A 13,562-nucleotide genomic window follows, 5' to 3' on the forward strand; every position below is an offset into this window, starting at 1 on the left:
ACAATGAATAAGTTTATTTTTCCACATTGCAGAATCATAAATGCTGTTTCAATTATCTATGCTTTGGGAAGGTGCAAGCAAACTGAGCGTTTCATACCCAAGCCTAATTTTCCAACTCCCATTTTAGGTAGTAAAAGCGCTGCCCCACAGAGAATGTTCATATGAAGAATCCATTCTACTTTAGCACTGTTCTCAACTGTCTGTTACATACAATACTGGTCAAATCTCATGACCAGAAAAATGCTCTGTACTTCACTAATTGACATGCCACCTATATTTTCCATGACAATATTAAAAAAAAAAAAATTTGCATAGCAATGCACTAAAAAACCATACCTGTCTCTGTAACCAGGGCCAGTATGAGCCATATGGGAGTCATAGGCAAGCAATTAATTGAGTGCTTCTTAAGTGATACTCTTTAAATTTTTTTCAAATTTTATTTGAAAGAAAAGAAGAGAGCTATATAGAGAAAATTAAAAGAATAAGGAACTTTGCCTGACCATCATTTTCTTGGCTCTTAGGTCAGACTTACCCCATCCAGTATAAAAATAAATTTAGTATTTTCCTTGTTTTACAACTAATCTAACCAGATTCTTGGTTCTTTAAATGCAATCAACTACTGGCATGGAGCCTGCTCAAGGGGAAGTCACGTTCAACCACCAGTGGCTGAAGAACTTCTTCTTTCCACTACTAGTTCCTGAGAGGATTTCTGCTAAGTAAGTTTCTAGGGCTTCCTTGTGGCTCAGCTGGTAAAGAATCCGCCTGCAATGTTGGAGACCTGGGTTCAGTCCCTGGGTTGGGAAGATCCCCTGGAGAAGGGAAAGGCTACCCACTTCAGTATTCTGGCCTGGAGAATTCCGAGGACTGTTTCAGTCTATGGGGTTGCAAAGAGTCGGATACAACTGAGCGACTAACACTTTCACCTTGTTACACTTCTGAGCACAGCAATCCTTGTGAGTGGGAACCACTGCTGGCTGTCCCATGGATATTTGTCTTAGCTTTAAACCTTTTTTTCTAATTATTAAATGTCTTCCAGTTTTGTTGAGATATAACTGACATATAACATTATATTAGTTTTAGGTGTCCAACAGAATGATTTGCTATATGTATCTATTGTGAAGTGATTTCACAGTAAGCTGAGTTAACATCCATCATAGTTACAAATTTCTTCTTGTGATGAGACCTTTTAAGATCAACTCTCTTAACAACTTTCAAATATTTGATGCAATATTAACTATAATCACAATGATGGAAATTACATCCAGGACTTACTTGTCTTGTAACTGGGAATTTGTATCTATTGACCATTTTCACTCATTTCCCTCACTCCCCACATCCCACGTGGGCAACCATCAATTTGTTCTCTAAGGTCTGATTTCTTTTAGATGTCATTATGAAATTATTTAGTACTTATCTTTCTTTGTTTGAGTTATTTCACTTAACATAATGCACTCCAGGTCCATTCATGTTGTTGCAAATGATAGGATTTCCTTCGTCTTGTGATTGAATAATATCCCACATATACCAAATCTTATATATGTATACATATATGTATACACACATATTTTATTTGTCCATTCATCTGTTCATGGACACATAATTTGTTTTTATGTCTCTATATCTATGTGTGTATACATGGCTATAACAAATCTTCAATATATATACATACATATTTTATATGCCCATTCATCTGTTTGTGGGCACTCTGGTTGTTTCTGTATCTCCACTATTTTCAATAACACTGCACTGTACGTGGAAGCAGATGCCTCTTCCAGTTTTTGGTTTTGTTTCCCTCAGATATAAGCCCAGACTTGAGACTGAGGGATAACACAGTAGTCTATTTTTAACTTTTTGAGGAACTTTCATGCTGTTTTCTATAGTGACTACCCCAATTTACATTCCCATTAACAGTGTAAAAGTGTTTCCTATTCTCCAGCACTCCTTGCAGAGAGCTCTCTTAGCTGTTACACAGACCAGAACTTTATCTTTGCTTCAGTTCTATTAGATTGTTGTCTTCCTACAAATACATTTCCATGTACATCAAGTACAAATGTACAGTGAAATATAATAATGATCTATTGCCAAATTTCAATAAATCTTGCCTTGATTTCTTATCTCCATGTCTTTGCTGAGCAGTGACATTGCCAAAAGAAAAGAAAAATCAAAGGATCTGGGAAGATATTCTGTCTGCCAGGGATCGAATTTTGTTTGGATGGTAAAATGATACTTTTCTGCTGCAAGTATTTTGTATTTATACGTCTACTGGTATTATGTTATTTCCTACAGGAGGCAGACCAACTGTACATGCTGAAGACAGATCTACATACCTGACCATTAAGAGTGAAAGTGACTTCTGAAAAAAATTGCCAAAATAAGGTATTAGATCGTCTGTTACATTTTTATATCTTTATTTTCTCTGTATACAAACATGACATCAGCTGGTTTGTTTTAAATGTTATCCACTTGTAACAAAACCCAAAAGGTTTTTCACTTTGTAGTAATTTTCTTTCCTTGCATTCCTTCATGTGCCATGTGGAGTTTGATGTTTAATAATATGTTGTAACAGATGTCAATATGCTCCAGAGCTGACATGATACTTGGTTCCAAATCATTTCATCTGTCTCTTCAGTTTCAGGTTGACCTAATCGAACAGATTCTGCAGGTCAACTTGACTGCCTCATAGCCTCTGAAAAGCTGACCCACTTATTTCTGTAAAAGGAAAAGTTTCAAACCAGAGAATGTGAAATACTCTGCCAAGTGAAATTAGAAAGAGCTGGTTTTCGAGAATAGTAGATACATATGAAGTCTTTCCATGGGCTTACATTTTGAGTTGTAATTCTGAGTTTTCATGCATCCCTACTGAGACAGTTTCTGTCAGCTGCCTATCTACCATTTAGCTATGTGGAAAAGCTATGTAAAGGATAAACTTTGAGTAATTAGCTTGTTTTACCTCCTCTCTATTTTTATTAAAAGGGAGAATGGGAAGAACAAACAAATTCTGGAAATAATTTATACATATATATATATATATGTATATATATATTTTTGGAGGGTAATGTTTATTTGGAGCTTCCCTGGTGGCTCAGATGGTAAAGAATCTGCCTGCAATGCGGAAGACCAGGGTTTAATTTGAAAATATGTTCTTTACTGTTTAACATAATATTTCAGATTCTCTACTTCAAAAGACTACCAAAACAGTGGGAATCAATGTGCAACAACTTTCCTCTGGGTCAATCACATTTTAAAGTATATCGTTTCGTAATAAAATTTCTGTTAGTTTCAATAAAATTGGAAATGCCGTTTTTAAGAAAAGATCATGATTTTAAAAATCTAGTAATCCATGTTTAAGAAAATGCAATTAATAGCATAAAGAAGGAAACTCAGCACCAGAGTTAATAAGAGCTATCCACCCAAACATTTCGATAAACACATCTGTTCATGTATTTTTCAACTTATAAAACTCTGAACTTTTTCAGCAACATAATGGGAGAAAGACAGGAAGTATATATTAGGATTCCTAGGTCTTTTAAACATGCAATTTAAAGAATTTCATTCAGCAATCATTTTCTTTAATTGCCTGCTGAGACTCACTTTGCTTAGACACTGTTTTTATGTTTTTAGATAACAAAGATCTCTTTTCTCAGGGTATTTTAGAATCCCCTAAATAGGTTTGTATAATTTTAAGCGCTTCTTATGTATTTGACTCAGAGAAGGGATTGGATGCTGATATTTTTGAAACACAGGTCAATTCAGTATCTAACAGAAAGCATTTTCCAAGAAAAAAAGAAATTACTGTAGCACTGACAAATGGCAGAGTGAAATTAGAGAATTCAGGGGAGTCAGCACCATCTCCATTATTTAGTGCTGACGAAAATGATAAACAGATTTCCTTTTAAAAATTGAATATCATATTCTAATATTCTCCAAAGAGCTGATGATACACCAAAAACTCCAAAAGTAGCATCAAATACTAAATGGGGCTCTCATCACACAAAAAATTAAATTAAATTTAAAAGAAATTCATAAATGAACTCAAAACAGGGAGGAATATTTACAAAATATATAATTTCTCACTAGCCAAGTATTCCTTTCACTATTGTAATTGTTTCAAGATTTCTATAATAAAATTTTTAATGATGAATGTATAAAATAAATAATGTACAAATATATCATAAATCAATAAAGCCCAAGTATTACAAGAGGAAAAAATGGCAATAAAGGAATGAAAAGATAATTCTAGAGGATAAGAAATTGAAATAATCATGCTTTGTCCATAGAATTATCCAGGCAAGAATACTAGAGTGGTTAGCCATTCCCTTCTCCAGGGCATTGCCTAGAACCAGAGATTGAACCCAGGTCTCCTATATGGCAGGCAGATTCCTTATTGTCTGAGATACCTGGGAAGCTGAATTAATAAACATATAAAAATATTAAGCCTCACTGGAAATCAAAATAACATAAGTTACATAACATTATTTTCTCTTGATTGGCAAATCAAAAAATAAAATATACATAATATGTATTGTTACACATGTGGGAAAATACAATTTTGCATGCATTACTAGAGAAATACAAACCTGAAATTTGTTTCAGAGGTATTTTAAAATACTTATCAAACATGTTTCTGCTTATTTCTTTTATCAAAGCAACTTGTCTTCTAGTTATTTATTCGAAGAATAGTTGTGCAAGTGTGCAAATATATGAAGTGTGTTCATCAAAACTTTTTTACACTAAAGATAAGCACAACAATCTAAATATCCTGCAAGGTTACAAAAAGTTATAATAAAAATATTTATTTCTCGATTTGAAAGACTATGACAAATTAAAGGTGAGAGTACCAGGTTATAGCACTATATGTAGGGTATTACTATATTTCTCTAATATGTGTGTGCATATTAAATACTATACACATACTGTGGAAAATTCTGAAAGAGACGGAAATACCAGACCACCTGACCTGCCTCCTGAGAAACCTATATGCAGGTCAAGAAGCAACAGTTAAAACTGAACATGGAACAACGGGCAGGTTCAAAATTGGGAAAAGAGTACATCAAGGCTGCATATTGTCACCCTGCTTATTTAACTTTTATGCAAAGTACATCATTCAAAATGCCAGGCTGGATGAAGCATGAGCTGGAAACAAGATTGCTGGGAGAAATATCAATAACCTCAGATATGCAGATGACACCACCCTTCTATCAGAAAGTGAATAGTAACTAAAGAGCCTCTTGATGAAGGTGAAAGAGAAGAGTGAAAAAGCTGGCTTAAAACTCAACTTTCAAAAAACTAAGATCAGGGCATCCAGACTGATAACTTCATGGCAAATAGATGGGGAAACAATGGAAATAGTGACAGACTTTATTTTCTTGGGCTCCAAAATTACTGCAGATGGTGACTGCAGCCATGGAATTAAAAGACATTTGTTCCTGCGGAGAAAAGCTATGACCAACCTAGATTGTGTAATATTACTTTGCTGACAAAGGTCCATATAGTCAAAGCTATGGTTTTCCAGTAGTCATGTATAGATGAGAGAGTTGGATCATAAAGAGGGCTGAGGGCCGAAGAATTGATTCTTTTGGACTGTGGTGTTGGAGAAGACTCTTGAGAGTCCCTTGGACTGCAAGGAGATCCAACCAGCCAATCCCAAAGGAAATCAATCCTGAATATTCATTGGAAGGACTGATGCTGAAGTTGAAGCTCCAATACTTTGGCCACCTGACTTGAAGAGCTGACTCATTGGAAAAGACCTGATGCTGGGAAAGACGGAAGACAGAAGGAGATGGGGGCAGTAGAGAATGGGATGGTTGGATGGCATCTCCAAATCAGTGGAGATGAATTTGAGCAAGCTCTGGGAGTTGGTGATGGACAGGGAAGCCTGGCTTGCTACAGTCCATGGGGTTGCAAAGAGTCGGACATGACTGAGCGACTGAACAACAACACCACACACCTCTGTCTGTGTGGACAGAGAGGAAGAGAAGATGTGGATAAATGGAAATGATGGATGGATATCTCAGGCTAGTTGATTTGTGGTTCTTATTCACATTGTCAAATAATCCTACAATAGGCCATATTATGTATGTTAACAAATTACAATAATGAATAAAACTGAAAGTTTCTTATATGCCAAATTTGATGATCTATTCTAAGAATTCTGATGGCCCACTATGACATCTCTAACATACCCTAAAGCATTTTGCAGTGTGGCAGACACAAGAAAACACAAGAAGTAGGTACCAACTGCCTACTTCTAAGCAAAGCGATACATAAAGGGTTGAACTTATTCTCTGACTTTAGAACACATATATTCTTTTTCAACTTAGTACGGTTGATATCTACCTTTATGTCACCTACACATTATTTCCAATTCTACTTGTGATGGGCCCTGTGGTTTAAGAAGTTACATTAAGTTTTCTCCATTTAAGGTTGCTAGCAATAACAAACAGTGTTGGAATATTCATTTTAATGTATGGCTGAGTGGCACAAACTCATAGGAAATAATTGTCTTGAACCAGTGAGAAAAAAAAAAAACAAAAAACTATTCAACTGTTCACTAGTTTCTTCTATTAAGATTCCTACAGGGAAAGAATGTTTTCCTCAAATCCTTATGTTGAAGTCTTAACCTCCCATGTAATGGTATTTGGAGATGAAGCCTAAGGGAAGAAATTAGCCTTAGATGAAGTCTTGGAGGGGGTGGGGCTGTTCTGATGGGAATAATGTCCTTATAAGAAGAAACACCAGAGACCCAGAGAGCTTTCTCCCCCCAGGCCTCCTCAATATCTGCCTGGCACCACTGGAGTCACTTGGGCACACAGTGAGGTGGCAGCAGCCTGGCAACCAAGAGAAGGGGCCTCAGAATGAAACCCTCTTTGCCAGCACCTTGATCTTGGACTTCCCACCCTCCAAAACTCTGAGAAACAAATTGCTGTTGTTGAAGCCATCAGCCTGTGGTCCTTTGTGATGACAGCCTGAGCTAAGACAGAGGCCAACTCACCTTCAGAAAGTGGGGTGAGAGAGCAGGAAGTGTGAAAACTGTGGGGCAGGGCCAGGGAGAAGGATACCCAACCTTGTTTTCTTTGCCACTCCCCAGAAAAGGAGACAACTGTCCATGATGTAGTTCATTTTCTGACCTAAAGAAGCAACAGAAAAGAAAGTTTCCTTATCATTTTGCTCCTTTGTAGACCTGAGCCAATGTCTGAATTCCTTCTAATCTTCACAGGAGTATGACTCAGCAAGAGGGAAAATATTGGTCAAAGAAAGACATTAAGATTTAAGCAAATACATTTCAAAACAAACTTGGCCTGACCATCTAGTAGAGAGACTGTCACAAGGTGTCAGACAGGCCACATTTTTATATATTTGATTTGTAAACTTGAGTCTAATAACAGTTTCTTGTGGTTTGCAGAGCAGGACCACACTTACAAATACTGTAGATACTCATTCACAAAGTTTCTTCAGGGTATAATCTAAAACAATGAACTACTCTGAAAACGTAATTTTTAAAAAATATGAATTAAAAAGTTAATGAAAAGGCTACAGCTGTGAGGACTGTCGTAGAAATATAGGGAACATACGATACACACACTAGTGTTTACAGATAAGACTTGAGCTCTATAGCTAAGTGTTGGTGCTATATTCAGTCTGCTTGCTGCTGCAAAGACAGTTACTGAGTCTATGTTTGGGGGTGTGCTTTGATTCTTAAGACTTGCTTGACCCTGCTTCCCAGCATTTCTCCAGCATCCTGCATCTGATTAACTGTTACAAACTATATGTGCTTAACTGCCATCTTTGCATCTACCCATCAGCAGCCAATGAAAGACTGAAGAGGTGATAACATGCTAAAGAGAGTGAGGGGCAGATGATGCCCCCACGTCTACAATAGCCTGTTGAGAGGATACAGCAGAGGGTGAACTAGTGTGCTTATCTCGTGGGGCAGCCCTTTGCAAGCTTCTCTTTGTGCTTCCAGGTTTGCAGCTATCAAGACTTTACCTAAAACGTCTCCATCCTTTACAGTCTATTCTGGCGGAGAAGGAGTGGGGGTGGAATTTTGTCTATGCCTCTTTGTTTCCTTTCTCCCTTTCTGGTCAAACTGCTGCAGGGGACACAAGTTCTCATGCTGCCCATATCAGTCGATTAATACTTCTCAGTGGAAGGGCAGCAACCCAGCTCTCCTGATTGCATGAACCAGTTTTATTCTTAAAATGATTACTTTTTGCCACTGGTAGATGGGATTAAATGCCAAAAACACATACATGTACTCCAGTAACACTTAATCAAGTGCCTTAGATACTAGCAAAATATTTCCACTAGAATTAAGCAATTTTTGAACACTCATTAAACAATAGCGAGCCTTTTTTTCATGGTACGAAATGCTTGACTAATATTACTCAAGACTGGATCAATCTATTCCTCTTCAGAAATGGCAGGGGCAGGAGAACAAAAAGAACTCATTTGCCTGCGGGTCTGCTGTCTAGATAGTATATGTGTTCTAAATGCTTTGTTTTTTAAAAATATTGATACAAATGTTTAAAAGACATAGCTGATTTTGTTGCATCTTTGTTCTTATATACTTATGGAAAATATTCAGAACAGCAGTTGATCAGGAATTAAGTGATCTTTAAACTGACCTGGATACCAAGAAGATGCTCTTAGTAACATTTCCATATTGAAGTTTCAAATACCAGATTTCCCTAAAGGCTTTTAGTTTGTACTCTAGCCATGCAAAGGGTGACCATAAGAGTTGGTTTAAATCGTATATAATCTATGTTATTATATTATCATGTTGCTATTGTTAAAATCGTATATAATCTATATAAATATATATACTTTGTATTCTCCAACTCTTTCAGAGCAGGAACCATGTGCATAATGTCTAACTCAGACACACATATAAGAATGTGCAACATGTACAAATGTCCAAACATTCACTACAGAGTAGAACTTACTTTTCACCTCTATTTTTGCACCCTTCCTCAAAATCAGTAACTGATTTTTTTTTTTTTTAAAGAGGCTTTCATTTTCAGCCAAGTTTTTATACTAGGTTACAAAAATAGAATGAAATGTATATATTCATGATAGGGATAAAGGCTGAGGAAGTAAACTCCTACTTTCTCCTCTATAGTAATGATTTATTTTTTTTTATGTTTCAGTTTAAATTCTTTCCTTTCCAGGATCAATCCAATTCTGTCTCTTTGTTCTTGATATACGTATGATCAGCTGAGTCTATAGCCCTTAGCTGTGTCTTCCTGAGCTTCCATCCATGAAACAAAACATTTTCTCCTGAGAGACACAAGTGCCCACCTGGGAGCTGGGTGAAGCAGAAAGTAAGCCCCATGGGGTTGACTTATCCCACCCATCTTTCAGCTGAATTACCTACTATGGAAAAAATGTGTGCAACTGCTCCAATTTGGACATGCTTCGAATGACCCATAGAGAGGTAGGTGGGGAAGCAGGAAGTTTGCTCAAAAGGAATTAGGGCATAAACAATGTAACGATAACGATGACTTTCCCTGCCTTTTTTGCACAAATCACCCTAAAGGGAGAAATGAGAAAGTAGATGGAATGGAGTATGGCCTTACAATCAGATGCCCATTGTCTGTATCTGAGTTGAATCATAACTGCTGACTTTTACTCCAGAGTTATGAGGTTAATTTCAAAACCTTCAATCTTCACTGGCCAAATCACCTATGCATTCCAAGGTATGAAAAATGTAAGAATACGGCGTGTTCCTTTGAAAATGCATGTCTTTCTCCTTAAGAAAAAGTGGGAGGACAATATACAGAATTATAAAAATGACTCTAAAGGAAACCAGTGATTTAAAGCAGTGGGCTAGGAAATACTTAGATTTCATTCTTATCTTAGAATGCTGCTTTTGGCAAATCCCCTAAATCTTCTGCCTCCGTTTTCTCATTTTAAACATGAAGATAATGATTATTCTTGCAAGGTGATATACACTTTATCCAGTCTTAACAAGTATTAGTCAAGGACTTCATGGCAAAGAAGTTATTACTATTTAAGAGTAAATTGTACTCAAGGTGCTGAAATCTGTTGGAAATATTTTACTGGAATCTATAGACATTCAACCAAATATTATTTAAGGCCCATAGAGCAAGTACACAACTTTTAGCTCTTAACCTCACTAAAGATGGCAAACATCAATACTTTAAACTAAAACGTAGCACACACTGGAAACTTCAGATTAAATCAGGAGCCAGAGAGGAAGGACCACTGATTTCCATAACTAAGCTTTGTGTATAAAATTTGTGTATGAAATTCTCCAGGCCAGAATACTGGAGTGGTAGTCTTCCCCTTCTCTAGGAGATCTTCCCAACCCACAGATCAAACCCAGGTCTCCTGTATTGCAGGAAGATTCTTTACCAGCTAAGCCACAAGGGAACCCATATACAATTTAAATGACCTAAAAATAGTACAAAAGGTGAGTATTTTGGCCCTCAGGCCATCCACCGCTTTCACTTAGATATAGTTTACTCTGCTATCCTTTAAAAAAGACAGCAAAAAATAAAGAGAAGGGTGTACAAAGCTCATCTAATCCCCAGTATTTCCTTTTTTAAGTGTCAAGTCTACTTTTCCCAAAGAAGATTCTACTGTGGTCTGAATGTTTTTGTTCCCCCAAAATGTATATGTTGAAATCTACATGCCCAGTGTGATGGTATTAGGAGGTGGGGCCTTTGGAAAGCACTTATATCATGAGGGTGGAGCCCTCATGAATGGGATTAGTGCCTTTATAAAAGGGTCCCCGGAGAGGTCCCTAGACCCTTCTGCCATGTGAGGACACAGATGGAAGTTGGGAGTCTGTAACCCGGAAAAGATCCCTCATCTGACTTTTCTGGCACCCTGATCTATGACTTCCAGCTCCAGAACTATGATAAATGTATTTCGGTGGTTTATAAACTACTCATTCTCTGGCATTTTGTTATAGCAGCTTGAATGGACCAAGACAGGTATGAATATGAAACAGGACATTTCAAAGTAAATCATTTGTTGATAATCTCTCCTGATATATAGATTAGCAACTTTGACAGTAGCTGTAACCACTTAGCTTAGCTAAACAAGAACCAGTGAATAATCTTTACTTTTACATTTCTCTCTGCGCCAGAATCCTTTCTTAAGAAAAGCCATTTTATGGTTTTAGGCAGCTACGATGGCAGTTCTCATATATGATCATAGAGTGTAGTTTTTTCATTGATATAACTTCTGGAGCATGAAACTGTTATCACACAGCTCAGAAATATACCAGCAACAAACACAGAAGCATCTATCAGCCCATGCTGTGTCGTTTTAAAAAAGTCTCAAACCATGAAAAACAATCGTATTTAACAATTCCTTTGAGAGTCTGCTGAAGAGGTGGTGGATAACTAGAAAGTACATCTTGTGTGGGATTCCAAATATGCCTGCAGCTGTATCACTATGGGAATTTTTTTTTATAGTCCTCTCTCTAGAATCTCAAAGGAGAAAGCTAATTCTTGTTATCAATTATAACTTTAAAAAGCCCATGGCATTTTTTATTTTATTTTCAGAATTTTTGTAACTTTCGTAATGTACAAATTGAGTCAAACCTTTATTATTTTTCAGTGCTCTAATCTGCAAAGTAACAGGTGCAAAATAATAAATTGGCATAGAAGACGAAAATGAGAATTTCTGTTCATATTTGTTTTGTATCATTTTTTTAAAACTCTATCTTTTTTGTGTTTATTATGTCTAGCATGTAATAATATAATTACTTTTAATGTATAGGATACATTGTTTGAAAAATATAGGTATATGACTGAATATAAACATTCAGATGCTATCAGATCAGATCAGTTGCTCAGTCGTGTCTGACTCTTTGCGACCTCATGAATCGCAGCACGCCAGGCCTCCCTGTCCATCACCAACTCTGGGAGTTCACTCAGACTCACGTCCATCGAGTCAGTGATGCCATCCAGCCATCTCATCCTCTGTTGTCCCCTTCTCCTCCTGCCCCCAATCCCTCCCAGCATCAGAGTCTTTTCCAATGAGTCAACTCTTCGAATCAGGTGGCCAAAGTACTGGAGTTTCAGCTTTAGCATCATTCCTTCCAAAGAAATCCCAGGGCTGATTTCCTTCAGAATGGACTGGTTGGATCTCCTTGCAGTCCAAGGGACTCTCAAGAGTCTTCTCCAACACCACAGTTCAAAAGCATCAATTCTTCGGCACTCAGCCTTCTTCACAGTCCTGTATATATACAGATGCTATAAATTATTTTAAATGAGGCTGTTTCTGCCTCAGTTTGGGCTGACATTTCAAAATATTTTATAAACAGAAATAAACACAAACAAACAAAAATGTAGAGGGCAACTGCTCTCACATTCACAAATGAAGAATTGCCAAATGGTTATTCAATCTTTAGGTCAAGGCTATCACAAGGTGGAAGACAAGACAAGAGGGAAAGTTTTCCAGCTTCTGTGTTATTTTCCCCCGCTACCTCCATGGGGGAGAAGTAGGACTTCTCACTTAAAGCTGAATGAGAGAGGTTTCAAGGAGATCAGTTTGCAAGCTGGATTTTTATCCACTGTAGATTGTATCCAGAGTAGATTGGTGTCTGAATCATGATTGCAAAAAATATTTAAGACTTTAAGACTTTGATATTTGACTGATATGATAGACCAAGTATTCTGAAACTCTATAAAAATGCTCAGTAATGTCTTCTGAAAGAATGTATGTGATAGATGGATAAAGATGTGATCTATCCCAGGAATCTTTTGAGCTTCTAGTTCTCAGGTGCCTCCATACACTGGGCTCATAAGATTTGTTTTAAGGGATCCTGTTGGGCTGCCCTGCTACATTTTTACTTGCCTAGCTTCCCACAATGGTAAGAGATGGATCTTTCAGCCCAATACAGGATATATCTATCAGACTGAAACAAGCACTTCTTCCTTGTGTCTGTCATGCATTTACTAAAGTTCTCAGATTTTCCCAGAGGACTCTAGAATCCTTGCCTCTAAACTAGATTTTCCTTGTTGTATGACCTCTTTGTCCAGATTTGGAAGTTTCTAGAAGCAGCTTCTAGGCAGCTCAAGCAGAAATCACACAAAAGCCAGAAGGAATGAGAGGCAGCCTAAGGGGATGTTGAGTTTCCATTGGAAGGTACACCATTGTTTATAAAGTTGTGCTGATGCAAGGGGGAAAATGACTGCTGATACTCGGTGACGATAATGGCAACTACAAAATAGATGCTTGTGAAACTGTTAGGGACACTAAGAAAAGAAACTATTAGAATTTAAAAATGTGTAATCACTAAAAATTAAAATCCAAAGGAAAGTTTCAACTGAAGATTGCATACAGCTGAAGAGAGAATTAATGAATTATATTACACATGTGAAGTTCTGTGTCCATAGGAGGTTTTCTGAGAGACTGTATTCTTGTATTTAAGGGCTTCCCTGGTGGCACAGAGGTTAAAGCATCTGCCTGCAATGTGGGAGGCCTGGGTTCGATCCCTGGGTTGGGAAGATCCCCTGGAGAAGGAAATGGCAACCCACTCCAGTATTCTTGCCTGGAGAATCCCATGGACAGAGGAGCGTGGTGGG

Source organism: Bison bison, unplaced genomic scaffold (genome assembly GCF_000754665.1).
Source record: "Bison bison bison isolate TAMUID 2011002044 unplaced genomic scaffold, Bison_UMD1.0 scf7180017864148, whole genome shotgun sequence".
NCBI classification, from domain to species: domain Eukaryota; kingdom Metazoa; phylum Chordata; class Mammalia; order Artiodactyla; family Bovidae; genus Bison; species Bison bison.